The sequence below is a fragment of the Eleutherodactylus coqui genome, chromosome 3 (genome assembly GCF_035609145.1).
Source record: "Eleutherodactylus coqui strain aEleCoq1 chromosome 3, aEleCoq1.hap1, whole genome shotgun sequence".
Lineage (NCBI taxonomy): Eukaryota > Metazoa > Chordata > Amphibia > Anura > Eleutherodactylidae > Eleutherodactylus > Eleutherodactylus coqui.
Genome location: NC_089839.1, coordinates 206,974,713 through 206,994,624, shown reverse-complemented (window position 1 = coordinate 206,994,624; position 19,912 = coordinate 206,974,713). Strand labels below are relative to the sequence as shown.

Genomic DNA, 19,912 nt, shown 5'->3' with positions numbered 1-19,912 from the left:
GTGTGAGAGGAGTCGCCGTGCAGTGCTGAGTGCCCATCTTCCAAATGTGAGTGTTGACTGTTAGGGCTCCCACCCACTGGCAATATTTTCTCCACTGCGATGCGATTCTAAAGTTAAAGTCTCGCATCGTAGTGCGAGAAAAAAATCGGCATCACGCCAGCATATCGCCAGTCTTTTCAATGGGGCCAGCAGCAGCAGCGCTAGTCCCATTGAAAAGAGATGGAGAATGCCGGGGACTTCTGCCACAGCTGTGACAGCTGTGACAGCTGTGGCAGAGGATTCCTTCAGTCCCCGCGGGAATGAAGGAAACTCCTGCCACAGCTGTCACAGCTGTCACAGCTGTGGCAGAAGTCCACGGCATTCTCCCTATACTTTCAATGGGGCTAGCGCTGCTGCCGCTGGCCCCATTGAAAGCACTTGCGATATGCTGGTTCTATACCGGCCTCTTTCTTGCGCTGCGATGCAAGATTTTTCTCGTGGTCTTGCAGGGCAAGAAGGAAAATATCGCCAGTGGGTGGGAGCCCTTAGAGAGCTGGGGAGAATGAAGGAGTTTGGCCGGAAACAGAACCCCACAGATAACTTGGACTGTGGACTCGTCTGTCATCCTGTGAATCCTCCCTGTCACACAACTTTGTATTCTGCATCATTTTCCTGCTGGTCTGTGTATGCTACGGTTGGACTGTAAATACTTTTCTTCAAGTAAACAAGCACTGCCAATTGTTCCCGGATTCGCTTTTGAAATGTTTCCCTGTGTGTGTGGACCACTTATTTCAACTTTCTGGAATTCACTGCAGAGGAAGGAACAGTGGCATCATGAGTGACAAAAGGACATTCAGGTAAACCACGTATTGGGTTACCCTGTGAAACTCCCCCAGCAGTAACTTGGACGTTTCTCTTGCTACCCCCAGGGAAGGAGATGGTAGAAACCCGTGACAAGGCCTCAATCTACCCCGCTATCTCTTCGGCTGTAGGCCCGCTCCGTGGATGCTGCAGCTACATAGGGAAACATAGAAGATGAAAATAAAATTGCACATCACAGAAAGATAGAACATGCTGCGATTTTTTGTTCTCTCAACATCGCATCAGGGAAAACATTGCTAATGGGAAGGAAATCATTGAAAATCATTGGTTTCATAATCTGCTTTTGTACTGACTCCCGCATCACCCGAAAAAATTGCGCGATTTTCTCGCCCGTATCAAGCCACCCTAAGGAGGAGCCACTTAAATGTGGCAATTTGCTGAATTGCATCATAGACCAAACTGGGAATGCAATGACAGCAAGCACATCACATGGTATTCATACATGTAAAAAGGCAGAGCAGTATCACACAGTATGTAATATACAAGAACACACTGAAATCTTCCATCGTCAGCTGATACGATGTAATGATATGACATAAAGCCACTTCTCAGGCTCCATAGATGTAATTCATAGGTGCTCTGCAGAGATGGAGCCTTCGCTTTTCCTGCAGCGACACAGAGAAGGTGGCGAAGGGAGGGTGTGTGGGGGGGTCACTTCTGAGGCAGTTGCCCGTGAAATCACACAGAGAAAGATGCTGCCCGCAGGGGGAACGGATCATTGGAGGCCGCACAGAAATGACACTTGGTTTTATGGTATCCTCAGCCGTAGACTCAGGATTTGTGTCAATTTAATGGCGGCCTCTGCAGACTTGTGTCAGGGCAAATGCTGCAACCCATCCACCTGCCAGCACTACAGACCTGGGGGCATTTAGGTAATGATCTGCCACCTCCCTCCCTTCGCAGAATCGGGAAATGAGCGCTGAGGCTCTCTATTCATAGCAGAACAGTAATATCAGACTCCAGGGTCTTACTAATTCTCTTCAGAGTTGAGGGTAATCCGGTATTAGATGTGGGTTATTTATACAGTGATACTGGACTGATTTGCCATTCAGGGGTCTGGAAAAGCTGGATGGTAGTGAATAATACAGCAGAAGACAACAACTAAAGGGCTTTGCTGTACAGACTGCCATGATGACTTCTTCCAGTTATGACTTGTCTCTGGACTCTCCGCTTCCTGGCATTACTTTAAATGCCCTGTCAATGCTCCATCATAATACTATGCCCCCTATTGTGCCTACCACACAATAATAATTTTCCATAATGCTCTCTACACAAAATAATACCTACTTTGTACCCCAAACAGTAATAATTCCCCCTTGTATTCCCACAAGGCAATAATGCTACCTTTGTGCACCTGAAAAGTAGTAATGCCCCTTTTGTGCCCCAACAAAGTAATTATTCCCCCAACGAAATAGTCATTCTGAAACCCCCACAAAGTAATAGTCCCCTCTCTCTTCCCCTCAATGTAATCGTGCCCTCTCTGCCTCTCAGTATAATCTTGCAGAGGGTTGCCTACCAGACTACAGTACAGAAGAAACACTACTACGGTACTACTTGTAGGGGTCCCTCATAGGCAAGTAGATGAAGAGATGGAGCACAAATTGTGGAACAGTCTCTTTTTTGCATTGCATACAGTTTCAGAACGTTGCAATACAGTTTCAACACTTGGTAACAGTCTCGGCTTTCAGCCCAAGTGGGATTGGCTTCTGTGACACTCAGCAAGTCGCAATGCATCCAGCTGTCCCCCGCTCCGAGCACCTGGCTGTTATACAGCCGAGCACTCAGAGTGGAGGATGCAGAAGACAAGCGGAGTGTCCCCGCTTGTCTTCTGCATCCAGCTGTTTTCTGCATGAAGCACCCTGCTGTTATACAGCCAAGCGCTCCATGCGGGGTATGGAGAACAGAGCTGGACCGCTCTGTTCTTTATACCCAGCCTGTTATCAATAGTATCAGCTGTATCCCGCTGTGAATCCCTGATAAGACTCATCGTTGAAAGCACGCTGAAAGTCAACAATGAGCGACGGCTTAACGAAAACTGCACAATGCAAAAATAATAAATTTGGTATTGTTGTAATCATACTGACCCCCAGAATAAAGATAACATGCCATTTTTACTGTACCTTGGACACCGTAAAGACACCCCTCGCAATTGTGTTTTTTGTTTTTTTTCCATTTTACCCCAATTTTCTAATATTTTTTTCATTATATGGTACGTTAAATGGTAACATGGAAAAATACAACCATTATCTCAAAAAATTCAGCTTGCAAATAATATGTGGCCTGAAAAATAAAAGAGGTATGCGTTTTTTGAAAGTGGGGTTCACATGTTGATTTGAATGGGCCTCACTATGTAAGTGGGCTCAAGACCGCACCCTGCCTCTGCTACTGAATTTACGTTACTAAAAAAATAACAGACTGATAGAGAGAATAAGACTGCAGGCCAGACTACACTGTTTGTAGTCTGTAACCATGGAGACACATAGGGATGCATAGGAGTTGTAAACACAAAACAGGAGATTTTTAATAATTGAGTATTTGCCCTTTTACATAGAAGAGGGGTAACCTGCTGAGAAGCCTGACCACCTCTCCTCTCTCTGAAATGCCAATACAAACATTTTGGTGTTCTCATTGTGGCCGTCACTTCCTTTTCCCTGTACAGCACTGAGGTGGACAGATATTTACCAGTCAGGGATGCTGGCACTTCGCAGCGTTGCAATCTGGTCACAAATTTGAGGTGTTTTATTTATTTCACCCCCCACTCCCAGGCACTATGACAGATACCGACCGCCTTTGTGTCTGAACATTACACAGGTGGAGATGAGACCACTTTCCATCTCCAGAGTCTTCGTCATCGTCTTCTTCATAGATTTTTCTCTTCTGCTTCGTGAAGTTTCTCAAGAATTTCAAATATTATTTTTTGTCTTCTGCTATCTGTAACCGGATGTGTGACAGCTCCGACTAATTACAAGAAACATCCAGGAGCGAGGAACGAGCGAAAGACATGACCTCCAGCTGATGTAGCACTGCAAGTCCCAGCATGTCTGGCCATATCGACCGAGCACCTGCAAAATCTGCTTGTGGAAATCTTATGCGTTTCTGCGTCAAGAAGTAACATGTCACTTCTTGATGCGGAAACATGATTTTGCCGTGTCAGAATATCGCACGTGGGCTAAATTTGCGAGCAGATCAATGGCAAAAACCACTTCAGAAAGATGCGTAATTTGTCACAGTTCTTAAAGGCAGAATTAATGCGGAAAATCCCACGTTGAACTCCGCCGTTTGAACATACTCTACAGCCTTTTTTATACTGCAGAAAATTTGCCACATATTTGACATGGCATGGAATGATTTGCCATCAAATCTGTGTTTCCCATGTGAAAATCCTGCCTGTATAATGTGACAGAGCGAAGCCATTTCTCATGCGTAAATCCTGTGTACACACAAAGATAGGACCTGCCCTATCTTTCTCGAACGTTTATTTTCTACGCCTGTGATAAGATAAGTCCTGCCCTATCTTTGTCCGTTTTGCGTCCCAAAGATCCCCTTTGATAGGATTTGGAGCTTCGACATTGCCTTTGTTCATTGAGCAAATATGCTATACACTTATGTGTAATTCTGCACACACCTATTTATAGTTGCTAGTAGTGATTACAACTTCCGATCGTTTCTTCCATTTGCTTCTTTTGATTGTTTCTGCGTGTTTTTTTGCATGCGCAGCAGCGCTGGGTTTGAACGGCTGCAAAACACGGCACATCGACCAAGACTCAAGCGTAAAAATAACTTGTTTGTGCTTAAGTACACCCCATTGCGGCAAGCGTATTTGTGCATACGCTCGTCTGAAGGAGCCCTGACAGCCAATTTCAGCTGTTGTGAAAGACAGAAACCATGCAGAAAAATCTGCGTCCAATTCTCCCATGTGAACATAAGAAGATCTCTCAGGGATGAATGAAAGACCCTGCAAGTGATTGCCCCATGTCGTTTCCATGAGGCGTTAATGTTGCCACACTTTCCCCTTCCCTCATAATATTCTATCTGGCCACACTAGTTGGAATGATTTTGTGTCTCTGCGGCTGCATCCATTGTATATGTCTGCTGATGGATTTGCAGCGCCACAAAGGGAGACCCCGGACCCCTGACATACGTGGGGAGCTGGGAAGGTAAAGGGATGGCTTGTCACGGCGGCACTTACCAAACTCCTTTCCCGGAGGGACACATGCAGCCAAGACCAGAGTATGCAGGCCAGCAAAGACACCCCTAGGATAGGGAATGCCAATCACACAGGAAAATAGGGGTTGAAGTTGTCACGGGTGACGCCACCGTTCCTACACACCGGAATGATCTTCGGCGGGGAATAATTACTGACATAGACGACATAGACAGTCTTTGCGTACCACGGGTCCCTGGGAACGGTTAGGGCCTTGCATAAACTTTACTTGTAAACTTGAACAGATTATACAAGGCAGTTCAATCAGATATTTTACAGTGCAGGCAAATGACCTTCTAACGTAATAAAGACTATTTTCTTGTAGTACTGTTGTAGAAGCCGAAATCCAACACGATACCAGGGACATAGGAAATGAAGATTTATTCAATGTCGACATGAATGAGTCTAGGAGACACAAAGGTTCTCAAATCCAGACTCCCTTGTGACATCACAACAGATTCTTATATACTAGATAGGCAGTCTTATTGGAATCTAACACCTATTGGCTCATCTTATCTCTTAAACCAGTTACAAGTACAGAAAGTAAGTGGCAGTCGAAGCCAAGGGGGGCAGCAGGGGGATCATCGCTGCATATGTACAAAGTTGCGAATTCCTGTGCCTGAACCTAGTACAGCATTGCACGGTCTCCCTGACGACCACTTACGTCACACAGCAAAAGTTTACATTCTTGAGAAACGGAGATTGCATTCACATGTTCATAGTTAGGGAACTGAAATATTATGTGAAGTTAGTATACAGTAGCTATATTTCATTTGCTAGACACTTATAATTACGTTATGTGTAACCGAACAATGTATGTTTAATATGCTTCAGCCTGAAGGCTGGTAACAGAGAAACAATAGCTTATAAGTCCTCGTACCACATTCCCCCCTTTGATAGCTATTATGCACTTATAGCTTATCATCCTTATTTAGGGGTTTAAACCCCCATAGACTTTAGTATAGCCTGTGTATCCCATGCTACATCAGTGTCTATCCATGTTTCAGTGGGAGAGTATACTTGTTCACACTTGTAGTAGGTGGTCTTATTGTATTTGTAACCCCCTAATTGTCTCCTCTTACCCATGTAGTAAGTGTGGTACACTAATGTTCTTGTGATGCGTGTACCCATTCTAACTTCTTGTATACATTTAATACAATTATTGGCACAAGTCCAAATTTCCTGTATAGCGTAATTCCCCCCCCCCCCCCAACAGTCTTTAATAGGTTCTTCAGTCTTCTTGTTGTCTTGCAGCTGTAGTTAATCCCTCTCCTAGGTGTTTGAGGGGAAAACAATGTCTCTGTGAAGAAAACAATGTCTCTGTGAAGAAAACACTGTCTCTGTGAAGAAAACACTGTCTCTGTGAAGGAAACTATGTCTCTGTGAAGAAAACACTGTCTCTGTGAAGAAAACACTGTCTCTGTTGCTTCCTGGGCTACCAGGAGGGGGCAAGGTACTTGTCTGGACTAAGGCACTTCTGGAGGTTTTTTTTAGATGAGCTTCGGGGATCTGTCAGGTGTGATAAGCAGGCACGGTCAGTGTAGGCCACATTGACTCTGGTCTGGTGGATTCAAGGTCCCATCTCAGCAACTTTAACAACAGTCGGGGTAGACGGGATAACGGTGTATGGACCCTTCCACCAAGGTTTGTGAGGCCTCTGGTGCTAATCTGTCACCCAGACTTTTTTCCCTGGAAGAAAAAAGAAGTACACAGCAGTATCCAGACATATAGGTAACCTTTGCACAGCAATATTCAAACAAGTAGGTAACCTTTCTCCTGCTTTTTTGGTAATGGTTGCCATGGTTTTACCCAGGGCAAGCATTTGCTGGTAATTTGTCTGCTCTAATCCCCAACACTACTTGGCTAGGCCTCCCCTACATCATCTTAAGAAGGAAACTAACAGTTATTTCGGTGGGGGAAGATCTGTTTCTGAGCAGAGCAATGGGTAAGACTTGTGGCCATATTAGGTGAGTCTCCTGACAGAGCGTCTCTTAGGCAAGTTTTAAAGTCCAGTTCATGCGCTCAGCCTTCCCTGAGCACTAAGGTCTGTAGGCAATGTGCAATTTCCATCTGATCTTGAAGCAGTTGGCTAACTCTTGTATATTCTCCGCAGCAAATGCTGGTCCATTTTCCGTACCGGTACGCCGTGTCTTTGAATTATGTCTCTTGGTAGTGTTCTGGCGACTTAAGTAGATTTTTCTCAGTCCTAGTGGGGTAGGCCTCCACCCACTCCGTGTAAGTGCAGACAAAGAGCAGGAGATACTTCCATCCATCAGCTGCAGGCATTCGAGTAAAGTCCACTAGTACATCTTGGAAGAGAGCAGCTCTATAAGATTGTATCCCTGGAGTCTTCAGAGGTCCTTGTCTGGGACTATTTTCAGGGTATAAGACACATTTTCTGCTGCTCGCCTGGTAAGTCTTAGGATGTACAGCACATCTTGAATTAGCTCTTCCATAGTGGTGGATCCATAGCGTGTCCTCTTGCACTTTCTTGACGATCTCCATTGCTAGTGCTGTTGGGACCACACTTCTTCCATCCGAGAGAATGAACCAGCCTTCAGGTGTGTATTTCCCATCTTCTGTCTTCAGCCATTCCTGTTCGCTTTGATTGTAGCAGGGGTTCCAGTTGCTGAGTGGAAACAGGAAAAAGGCTTGTAGTTTGACAGAACTTTTGGCGTTTCAGGAGAGTGACAGCTCGCTTGGCATCAGCTTCTGCCTTTCTGTTTCTCTGTGCAACGAGTGAGTCTCCCTTCTGTTTTCCTTCACAGTGACTGACCCATACCTCTTCTGACAGTTCCGGAATGAGAGGAGAGTGCTTCACTCCTTGATCCGCTGAAGGGACCAGACTCTTCTCTCAGGGCCCCATGAACATAGAGTGTGAGGAAGGCCTATATTGAGTCAGTGAAGATATTGACTTTCACCCCAGCTGCCAGCTGTGGGGCTTCTAATAAGTGCATTAAGTTCTGCCTTTTACCTGAAGTTCCTTTGGGCAGTGGTTCTGCTTTTGTAGTAGTCTGTAGGGTGACCACTGCATATTCAACATAGCATATGCCTTCATCCATGAGGCTGCTACTATCTGTGTACTATTCAACATCAGGAGCTTCGAGAGGTGTTTCTCGTAGATCAGGATAGCTGCTAAAGACTTCATCCATCACCTCACAGCAGATATAGTCAGGGCTTCCAGTTCTGGTCGGCAACAGAGTTGCTGGATTTAGAGTAGTACACACTTCCAACGTCAGTCTTGGGTTTTCACATAGGAGGCCTTGGAACTTGGTCATGCAAGCATTTGTCTGCTAGTGGTGACCTGTGGCATCCATCAAAGTTAGGACAGAAGATGGCACTCGTACTGTAAGATCTTGACCCTGGGTTAGCTTGTCAGCTTCCGTAACCAAGGCCACTGTTGCTGCCAGTCTTCTCATCCCATGGCTGCATTATCAAGTTGCTTGGAGAGATGGGCAACAGGTTGATGCCATGATCCCATCATCTGGGTGAGAACGCCGATCACCAGTTTCTTCTTCTTATGAACATACAGAATAAGTGGTTTCTCCAGATTAGGCAAAGCCAGTGCGGATGCTTTTAGAAGAGCTTGCCTGATGTTGTCATAGGCCCTTGTATGTTCCTGCTTCCAGCAGTAGAGGGCATCTTCACCTCCCTTTGTGACTTCATAGAGGGGTTTGGCCATTGTAGCAAAACCGGACATCCATATTCTGCAGAATCCGGCAGCTCCAAGGAATTCTCTGACTTTTTCTTCTGGTTGTTGGTACAAAGATATTGCCGACAACCTACTTCCTTTCAGCTTCCCGTTGTACCTTTTTCTTGTGAGATATGAAATCCCAGGTATTTGACAGTTGCTTGGCAGATCTGTGGCTTCTTTTCTTGAGACTTTGTATCCAGCTTCATATAGAAGACAAAGCACTGTCTTAGTGTTCTGCAGACTTCACACAGAGGTAGATCCGGTTATGAGGAGGTCATCCATATGCTGTAGTAATACAGTGCCTGGCTGGGAAGAGAGAGAGAGTTTCCTTAGGTCAGTAGCAAGAGATTCTCTGAAGAGTGCGGGCAAGTTCTTGAGCCCTTGGGGCAAGCGGCACGTTTCTCCAGTTCTTGGGTCTTCCCATTGGAAGGCAAAGATAAGCTGACTGTCCTCTATTAGTCTGATGGTGCAGAAAGCGTCTTTCAAATTCAGCACAGTAAAGCGAGTTGCTTCCCCAGGTATTAGTCCAGGGAAAGTGTACGGGTCGGGCACTGTCTGATGCAAAATAACCACAGCTTGATTCACTGCTCTGAGATCCAGGACTGGGTGATACTCTGTTATTCCAGGTTTCTTTACAGGCCGGAGAGGGGTGTTCCTGGGTATTGGCATCTCCTCAGGATACCGTACTTCAGAAACTTTTCCAGATGCAGTGTGATGCCTTGGCAGGCAGCAGATGGTAGGCGGTGTTGATTGATGGACACCGGTTGTGCCCCTGGCTCCAGCTGTACTGCGACTGGAGGTATATTCTTGTTACATATTTGAGTGTAGAACCAAAGTGCCATCCTTCTGGGCAGGAAAACCACTCGGTGACACTGACAGCTGACTCAGAGACCGGATACTCACTCCTCAGAGCATGGCTTGGTACAAGGTGGAGACTAGGACTGAGCTAGCCCTGCATTGGTGAGGAATATGGAATCCCTGCCTAACAGAAAGCAGGGTCATCGTCCTGACAAGAACGGCCCTGAGCTGGAACCTGGGCGCTGACTAACCCTGTCATGACCCTAACACCAAACGGGTCATACCAAGCAAGAACAGAGGTCGAGGGTGAGACTATGTAACAGAGAACCTGGAAGGTACACAAGTTGCAAATAGCTACAGCAGACTGCAAATCAGTAGCAACAGAGACACTGTAGAAGTAGCAGCCACAAGCTGTCATACACTTCTGAACTAGTCCTGGTGGATTGTCTTCAGCCCACACTCCTAGCAGCTTCATTACTAGGTTCGGTGTGGTTCTTGAGTGTTCTGGCTCATGAATGACAACAAACAATTTCCATTCCTCCTGAGGCACTGTGAGTGAGAAGATGTGGGCAGGAGTTGAAACATCTTTCCCAAGTTGTAAAGGCATCTGTCCTTCCGGTTCAAGGGACACTTGGGCCTGTAGTTTTCTCATCATATCCTGTCCCAATTTTGGTATTAGACAGTCCGATGGATACAGGAATTGATGAGGGAATTCTTTGTCTTCCAAGGTGCATTGCTGTGGTACAATTAAGTGATGCTTCCTGCCTTGTCCAGTAGCTCCCACAATCTGGGCTATTCTGTGTTAAAGAGGTGCTAGTTGTTAGGTTATAACTGAATGTTCAGCTCCGGTATCAATCACAAAGTTCACAAAATGACCCCATTCATTTATTCTGACCATAGGTTCCTGGGGGCCCAGCAGGTAGGAACCTGGTCATCCTCATTCAGCATTATCTTCATACCGCAGAACAATAGGAGCAAAACAAGATGGAGGTTGTGGGCGGGCCTGAATGGCTCTGCCATGTGCTCGTCTCTGGTAGTGGCCATTTTGGGCCTTGCCCCTTCCTCCTTCTCTTCCTGTATGAGCAGAGGAAGTGAGGGGGCAGTCTCTACTCCAGTGACCATGCTTCCTGCACATTCCGCATTGGTCTCCAGCAAAGGGGCGGTGTTGGGACCCCCCTTCTGTACGTATGAAGGAGGTGGGTTGTTCTGGGTGTTGTTCGGTGGTGCAGCTGTTTCGATTGGATTTCTGCAACCCATCCACCATCTTTTTCATTGTTTAACAGTCTTTTGTCCTCCAGCCATTGTGCACTGTAACTTTCTTCTAATTAGCATCCCAGTTCAGGTCGACATCAGAATACTATGCATTTGCTATATCATATTGGATTATACTCTGTCAGAAAACTCACCAAAACCTGACAATCTCCTTTCTCCAGATTTTTAATTAACATTGCTTTTTGCATAAACTTACAATAAAGACAGTAATTCATTTCATTATCAGTTTCTATTCCAATAAAGCAAGCAATATACCGCTACGGGAATTCTTACATTAGAAGTTCAACACACATTCCCCCCTCCCTTTTTCCCACTGGACTGTCTAACTGAAAGACAGGGAGGGAAATGACGGGGGAAAGTGAAACTGCAGCTTTATCAGAGGTGTGCGTAATAATCCTTTTTTTCTCTCTCTGAAAGTTTTATTTTTTCTCAGATTCTGCATAAACTTGCATAGGGAGACAAAAACTGTATGAATGAGAGGATAAAATCACCTTTTTTTTTTCATTTAACAACTATATGTGCAGGCATTTTTTAATACAATATCAGGCAGACCAGCATAAAGTGGGTGCTAATACAGGCTGCAGGCAGATAGCCAGTGGGGTTTGACTATTCCTATGCAATTCGGAGAACGCACCAGTCCTTGAACTACCAATGCAATGCCAGGTAAAAGGTACATTGATGAGAGGTGAGAAGCCCGTGCCTGTTGTGGAGTTAAGATGGCACTTGGGCGGCTGTCTAAGGTATTCTTACAGCAGGTTCTAAATTAGCTGCTGGGCCATAGCTGGCATTGAAATGGCCACCGGGGGTGTGGCCTGACTGGGCGATGGTAAGGGGTGGTCCTGCACACTAAACACGTATTAAGGTATGCAGACTGCTACTGGCCACCTTAACAACACGGCCATCTATGCAATAGGCAATAGGGAGGAAACACCCTCCATGACACATCCAGGGTGGAGCCTTAGATGGTGAAGAAGGGCTGACCTTCTTTGTCTTTCACACAAAGCACTTCTAAAAATCGCCATCTTGTCTAAACAACAGTCAGTTTTCCATCACTAACTGTACGATACCATTTACTGAAATTCTGCAACATACATTTCAAAGGTAACACTTGAGATAGCGTTCAAATCCTTGGTAGATCCCATCTACCAAGATTATTTACTTAAGACTAGCAAGGTTCGTTAGCAAATATCTACGAACCGTGCTATGATGACCTCCAGAAGAGATCACTGTTTTCTCTACTAGATAATACGGTACCAAACCTGACTAAATCACAAAGCAAGGTGTCAGGTTATAAGCTGCCTTTTGTTAGAGGCACCTATATACGGAGCTCAATGATCTCACACTTGTGGCATTTATTCATAGAACTACAAGTCCCAGCCCACAAGCTAACCACACCCCCTTCTTTGTTCTACCTCTGACCATAGAGGCTGACATAAGAAGGAGACGCCATATTGTCCAATTTCACATTAGTAACTTTACAAGACCATTTACTGAAGTTTTTAGCATGCATTCAAGTGGTGACTGTAAGATCGCACTGCCCATACTTGGTTGGTACTGTTTTCTCTATGCACTGAAAACAATACCCGAGTTTCACACAGTTTTTTTTTACGCTGGACTGTTTATAACCACGGAACGTTTAACGACAAAGCGTCTTCACTCCCAAAATCCGATAGAGTTACTGAGGCTTCGTCAAGAATGTGATCAGCATTCTCTTCTATTCCTACGGAATAGGCGGTTTACCTGCGATTGTCTTAGACCAAATCGCTAACACTACTTGACAGGGCATATCATCTCACAGTCACAAAGCATACTACTTCACAACTTCAGAATATATCTCAGGACCCGGGTCTTACCTTTTCAGCTGATTTCAGAACTTCCCCGTGTACAATTCAGTTCCATAGTCCCTTTAGGGTTCCAGCTGCTTGGTCTGAAAGTATAGACGCAGCAGGCTAGGAGAGTGTTCCATTTTACCCAGAGAAAGTTACTGGGCGGGGCCCCATGGTCCGGTCTCCGTAGCCTCTTTGTCCTTACCTGCAGACAAGAGCGGATGCAAAAATGCAATCTGCATCAGATCCCGGACGAGCCCCCAGATGTTGTAGAAGCCGAAATCCAACACGATACCAGGGACATAGGAAATGAAGATTTATTCAATGTCGACATGAATGAGTCTAGGAGACACAAAGGTTCTCAAATCCAGACTCCCTTGTGACATCACAACAGATTCTTATATACTAGATAGGCAGTCTTATTGGAATCTAACACCTATTGGCTCATCTTATCTCTTAAACCAGTTACAAGTACAGAAAGTAAGTGGCAGTCGAAGCCAAGGGGGGCAGCTGGGGGATCATCGCTGCATATGTACAAAGTTGCGAATTCCTGTGCCTGAACCTAGTACAGCATTGCACGGTCTCCCTGACGACCACTTACGTCACACAGCAAAAGTTTACATTCTTGAGAAACGGAGATTGCATTCACATGTTCATAGTTAGGGAACTGAAATATTATGTGAAGCTAGTATACAGTAGCTATATTTCATTTGCTAGACACTTATAATTACGTTATGTGTAACCGAACAATGTATCTTTAATATGCTTCAGCCTGAAGGCTGGTAACAGAGAAACAATAGCTTATAAGTCCTCGTACCACAGTACCTCCCCCCCCCCCCGACTTGGAGACGAGTGGATGTGGCAGTAAAGAGTTTACCTCTATGCGGGGATCCTGGCTGTGGACGGCTGCGTAGGAAAATTAGACAGTAAAAGACTTGATTAGTACCTCTGCACTGGCCTTGTCTTGAAGAGTTACTTACAATTGTGCTCTCATTATTGGTGCTCACTCCACTCACATCCAGCATTCAGACATCGCAGGATATCCCTCCTCCTCTTCCATCTTCACCACAAGGAGGCTGAAGGTACTTCCATGTGGCTCTGTGTTAGGTTGAACTCCAGATGGAACACAGATTGAAGATGAAGACCGCTTTTCTGCTCTCAAGCACCCCTATTCATACCACATGACATGACAGACTAATACATTTACATGTGGACTATGATTTTATTAAAGTTAACCTCTCCAGCGCTGCAGCTGTGCAACACACACTGGAAATGACAAAACAAGCTTGCACAGTGCATCCACATAAGACAAACATGTATGACATCTATAGAGGTGACCAGGATGATGTGCTGGGCCACTACAGATTGTATAGCACGTATGGATCCAGCCTCTGTATATGAAAAGAGGGATCTGTCTCTTGGCTAATGTGAGTCTCTTTCTATGAATGTATACTGGCGATGGGATAATGCTCAGCCAATCAGAGACATCTACGCAGCTCAGTAGCTGATGGAGGGCGACAGCTGTGTGGTAGCGTCCGGAGGGAGCCATTGTGTCGCCATGATGATTGAACAGACCGCAATCTGGAGATATCAAAAATAAGTGCTCACTTATAATGAGGCTCGCCTGCGCACGGCCGGATTTGCATTGTGGACTCCAGAGCGGGCGTCTGCCTCCAGGTTCCACAGGAAATACCGCCCTTAGCATGCTATGGCAGAGTGCTTTTTTCTGCACACAAGCAGAAACCAATTGCGATTTTCTGTTCGCGTGGAAACATTGCAGCGTGTTCTGTTTTAGTTCAGTGTCTGCACGGACTGCTTCCAATGAAGTCAATGGAAGCCGTCCAACCCGCAGCCTGTCCGCAATTAACATTGCGGACAGGTCGCAAATTCCGTGTGATCGCCTGTAATGGCGCAGAAAAATCTGTATTGTGCATGTCTGATGACGAGGTGTCCAGACCATACGCAGCACAGATAAAGAAGAAAAAAGACAGGTCTGTGTGGTCACCAGCCAGGCACAGGGTTGAATTCTGCTGCAGGATCCCGAATCCGGAATCCGACCCGGTCACCTACATCGCATAGTGGCCCCTACATGTGTCTCCCTGCAAATACTGTTGTACACTTGTAAAGGGGGAACACAGCTGATGTAGTAGTATTTACCTTGTTTTATTGCTTTGTTTGTTAAAATGCACGTCTGGAAGCTCGGTGCCTTTTAAAAAAAATCATAACTCAGCAATAGATGAAAAAGACCCAGTGCTCCAGGGGACTGACTGTAAACAAACAATGGATAAAAGTAAAGGTGCGTTTACACACACAGATGATCATGTCAGAAACTGTCAAATATGTCAGAAACTGACAGTTTTGAACGATCAGTTTGCATTAGCTACTAGTGGGCTAATCAGCCCGTTAGTAGCTCACTAGCTTCATTTGCATGTATTTAGAGAACAGCGGGTGGTCTGTTCTCTAAATACATCGCTATTGTTCTCCAGCGGGACAGCGGCTGAAAGAATGTTATCGACGAGAACTCTGCGTGCGGTCCGTCTTATCAGGGATGATAGATTTTAAGCTGAGCTGAACACACCGATGGACGAAAAGTGCATGATGAGCACACATTTACAAGTATTTAGAGAACAGTGGGTGATCTGTTCTCTAAATACATCGCTATTGTTCTCCAGTTGGACAGCTGTGTGTGTTTGTGATCGCCCATTATTGCGAATGGTTTAGCGTGAAAACGGGCGTTTGCCAACGCTCTACGTCTGGGCGTGGAAACCTTTAGTGGAGCACATATTTTGCAAATCTGAAAAAAATCGTTGGAATGCACATTTTTGCATTCCAAAAGACGTCAAGAGCTATTTCGGTGCCCAGATTGTCGAACACAGTACGTTTATACCGTAGTTCTTATATTATTTTTACTGTAATTAAAACCACTACTGATGTTTAAACTATACAGATATAGACCAGTTAAAAACATGTAATCCTTAGATGAAAAAACATTATAAAAACCAACAAGACATATGGTCTTTAGATGTTAAACAAAAAAATTGTACTCTAGAGTAAAATACAAAGAGTATTTGTAGGAATGGACAACATATCCCCCCTAAGATCATAAACCATACACACAAAATATAAAACATATATCAAAAATCATAAGTGTATATTATAATAAGAAAGTGGTATGAAGTGGCAACATGGACAAAGAGTAATCGGGGGATTCTAAGGATAAGTTGCGCCAAGGGGGTATTCCTTCAGATAGGCTCCAACAGTGAACTTGGATGCTGAATAAAAAGAATTATTGAAATATACACTACCGTTCAAAAGTTTGGGGTCACCCAAACAATTTTGTGTTTTCCATGAAAAGTCACACTTATTCACCACCATGCGTTGTGAAATGAATAGAAAATAGAGTCAAGACATTGACAAGGTTAGAAATAATGATTTGTATTTGAAATAACATTGTTTTTACATCAAACTTTGCTTTCGTCAAAGAATCCTCCTTTTGCAGCAATTACAGCATTGCACACCTTTGACATTCTAGCTGTTAATTTGTTGAGGTAAGCTTGAGAAATTGCACCCCACGCTTCTAGAAGCATCTCCCACAAGTTGGATTGGTTGGATGGGCACTTCTGGCGTACCATACGGTCAAGCTGCTCCCACAACAGCTCAATGGGGTTCAGATCTGGTGACTGCGCTGGCCACTCCATTACCGATAGAATACCAGCTGCCTGCTTCTGCTGTAAATAGTTCTTGCACAATTTGGAGGTGTGTTTAGGGTCATTGTCCTGTTGTAGGATGAAATTGGTTCCAATCAAGCGCTGTCCACTGGGTATGGCATGGCGTTGCAAAATGGAGTGATAGCCTTCCTTATTCAGAATCCCTTTTACCCTGTACAAATCTCCCACCTTACCAGCACCAAAGCAACCCCAGACCATCACATTACCTCCACCATGCTTAACAGATGGCGTCAGGCATTCTTCCAGCATCTTTTCATTTGTTCTGCGTCTCACAAACGTTCTTCTTTGTGATCCAAACACCTCAAACTTGGATTCATCCGTCCACAACACTTTTTTTCAGTCTTCCTCTGTCCAATGTCTGTGTTCTTTTGCCCATCTTAATCTTTTTCTTTTATTGGCCAGTCTCAGATATGGCTTTTTCTTTGCCACTCTGCCCTGAAGCCCAAAATCCCGCAGCCGCCTCTTCACTGTAGATGTTGACACTGGTGTTTTGCGGGTACTATTTAATGAAGATGCCAGTTGGGTACCTGTGAGGCGTCTGTTTCTCAAACTAGAGACTCTAATGTGCTTATCTTCTTGCTTAGTTGTGCAACGCGGCCTCCCACTTCTTTTTCTACTCTGGTTAGAGCCTGTTCGTGCTGTCCTCTGAAGGGAGTAGTACACACCGTTGTAGAAAAACTTCAATTTCTTAGCAATTTCTCGCATGGAATAGCCTTCATTTCTAAGAACAAGAATAGACTGTCAAGTTTCAGATGAAAGTTCTCTTTTTCTGGCCATTTTGAGCGTTTAATTGACCCCACAAATGTGATGCTCCAGAAACTCAATCTGCTCACAGGAAGGTCAGTTTTGTAGCTTCTGTAACGAGCTAGACTGTTTTCAGATGTGTGAACATGATTGCACAAGGGCTTTCTAATCATCAATTAGCCTTCTGAGCCAATGAGCAAACACATTGTACCATTAGAACACTGGAGTGATAGTTGCTGGAAATGGGCCTCTATTCACCTTTGTAGATATTGCACAAAAAAACAGGCATTTGCAGCTAGAATAGTCATTTACCACATTAGCAATGTATAGAGTGCATTTGTTTAAAGTTAGGACTAGTTTAAAGTTATCTTCATTGAAAAGTACAGTGCTTTTCCTTCAAAAATAAGGACATTTCAATGTGACCCCAAACTTTTGAACGGTAGTGTATATATATTCTATTAGGTGTGTGTAATGGTTAAAAATCTTTAGAGAATAAAATAGATATCAAATAAAGCTAAAGGAATGCTTATGTATATATTAAAATGATTCATGATAAAAATCAACGTAAAAGGAAACCAATATAAAAATTGGGGGTAATCAAGTTTTACGAGTGATATAATAATCTAAATAATATGTTACCATGCGGCGGTTGCTGGTCCTTCCGGGGCGGCGGTGTGCGGGGTCTCACGGTCGGGGCACATACCCCCGGCTTGTTGTCCGGCTGCCAGGGGCATGGGTGCCTAGCCAGCGTGGTGCTGGTGGCGTGCGGCCATGAGCACCGTGCACGAGCTGCCGTGCATGAGCTCCCTTTCATTATGATCTGTTGGGAGTAGGCTGTCTCTCTCTCTCCGTCCCTGGGCGGAGGCTTTTGTCTAAAGGTCTGGCAGGGACTTGCAGTCACTGCCAGTTATTGGTTTCCCTCAGTGCGCAAGCTAGTCTGCCTCTGTAGGTCTCCTGCCTCTATCAGCTTGTCTGCTATAGTTGCTACCATCTGCCAGGTTTTTCCATTTGCCTCGGTTCTGATTAGTTGGTTCGTGTTGGTTGTTTTTCATCTGCCTTTTCTGTCAGTATTCTACCCTTCCATCAGGTACGCCAGCGTCCCTTCTCAGTCCCTAGTGAGAGTAGAGACCGCCGCCCAGTTGCCCGTCTGAGGTTAGCCAGGAGTGGAGGCAAGCAGGCAAGGACAGGGGTTGTGGGTGAGATCCAGGGCAACCCAGGCTGGCGTATCAAGGGTAGTATACCGTAACAGATTAACTGGCCCTTACAAATTGCTCAGCAAGTTTTTTGCTCTCCAGTGGAGGCCATGAGTACCCTCGCAAGTCAGTTGCAGGATTTGGTGGTCATAATCCAAGACCTGTCCTGTCGTTTGGTGGCCCAGGAGCAGAGGGAGTTAGCGCATGTTTCTGCCGCCCCTTCTATTGCTGAGCCCAAGTGTACTCTTCCTGAGGTATTTTCAGGGGAGAGGAGCAAGTTTTTTGTTTTTCAGCAGGCATGTAGATGTTTTTTTTGGATGCAGCCCCACTCATCCGGCTCAGAATCCCAGAAAGCTGGATTGATTATGTCCTTACTTCGCGGTCCCCCCCACACATGGGCCTACTCCTTACCCGAGAGTTCGGCTTGCCTGCAGTCAGTTGATTTGCTTTTTTGGAACTTGGAGGTATTTTTGATGATTCGGACCGTGCGGGGTTGGCGGTATCTCATCTCATGTCTCTATGTCAGGGGCAGCAGTGGGTAGAGGACTATTGCTCTAAATTTAGACTGTATGCAGGTGAAACCTCTTAGAACGATAGCGCCCCTAAAGACGTGTTTTTTGTTGGGTCGTTCTGACGCTGTCAAAGATCTACTCATTTCTCATCTTGCTCCCGTGACACTCAATGATGTGATGGAATTGGCGGTCAAAGCTGACAGGAGGCTGAGATCTAGAAAGAGGAACGTCAGGTCCGTAAAGCTAGGGAATCCAGCAGACCCGCTCCCATTTCTCCCATGCCAACTTCTGGTGCCGAGCCTATGGAACTGGACCAGCTAAGTCCCAAGGAATAGCAACGGTTCCGGATGACTCATCGCCTCTGCCTCTATTGTAGGAAAGCCGGGCATCGTCTAGAGACCTGTCCTCAGAAGCGTCTACAACATCAGTCTGAACCGGCGAAAAACTTCAGACCCTAGGCAATTTTTGGGAGGATTGCCTAGGATCACAGGTACTCCCTAAGTTGTTGGTGCCTTGTCAGATTGGCTTCCGGAATTTCACTCGGTCCAGTCAAGCTTTTATTGATTCGGGTGCGACTGCCGATTTGATTAATTTAAGTTTTGTCAGACCTCTGATGACTGAATTCTCAGCATTAAAGGCTCCCATACGCTTCACTAGTATTGATTCTATCCCCTCTGTCTGCAGGTGTTGTACAATGGGGACTCCCATTTTACAGTTCATTGTGGGTGTTTTAAATTCTGAGAATCTGTCGTTCTTGGTAATGGAAAGGATGTCCGTTGATGTAGTGCTTGGTATGCCCTGGTTGGCACTGCACAATCCCCGATTTGATTGGTCCACTCGGAATTGACACATTGGAGGTTGTCCTGTCATAGTCACTTAGCTACTATATCCATGTGTTCAGCAGATACCATATTTATCCCGGAGTATTTGTCTGATTTTCATGACGTATTTTCCAAGAAACTGTCTAACACTTTGCCTACCCATAGGGAGTGGGACTGTGGTATTGATTTGATCCCCGACCGTCCCATCCCTAAGGGAGCCTTTTTTAATTTGTCTGGGCGGGAGCACGAAGCCCTTAGG

General features: G+C 45.2%; 1 long non-coding RNA gene across 1 annotated transcript; it reads right to left on the bottom strand.

Annotated features, from left to right (window-relative positions):
* Positions 1-5,429: 5,429 nt before the first annotated feature.
* LOC136621415 (uncharacterized) lies at positions 5,430-13,379 on the bottom strand. The gene is made up of 2 exons (XR_010791236.1): positions 12,683-13,379; positions 5,430-6,754 (listed from the first exon to the last, which is right to left on the bottom strand). It is a non-coding gene; the product is annotated as an uncharacterized lncRNA (long non-coding RNA).
* Between the last annotated feature and the right edge of the window lie 6,533 nt (positions 13,380-19,912).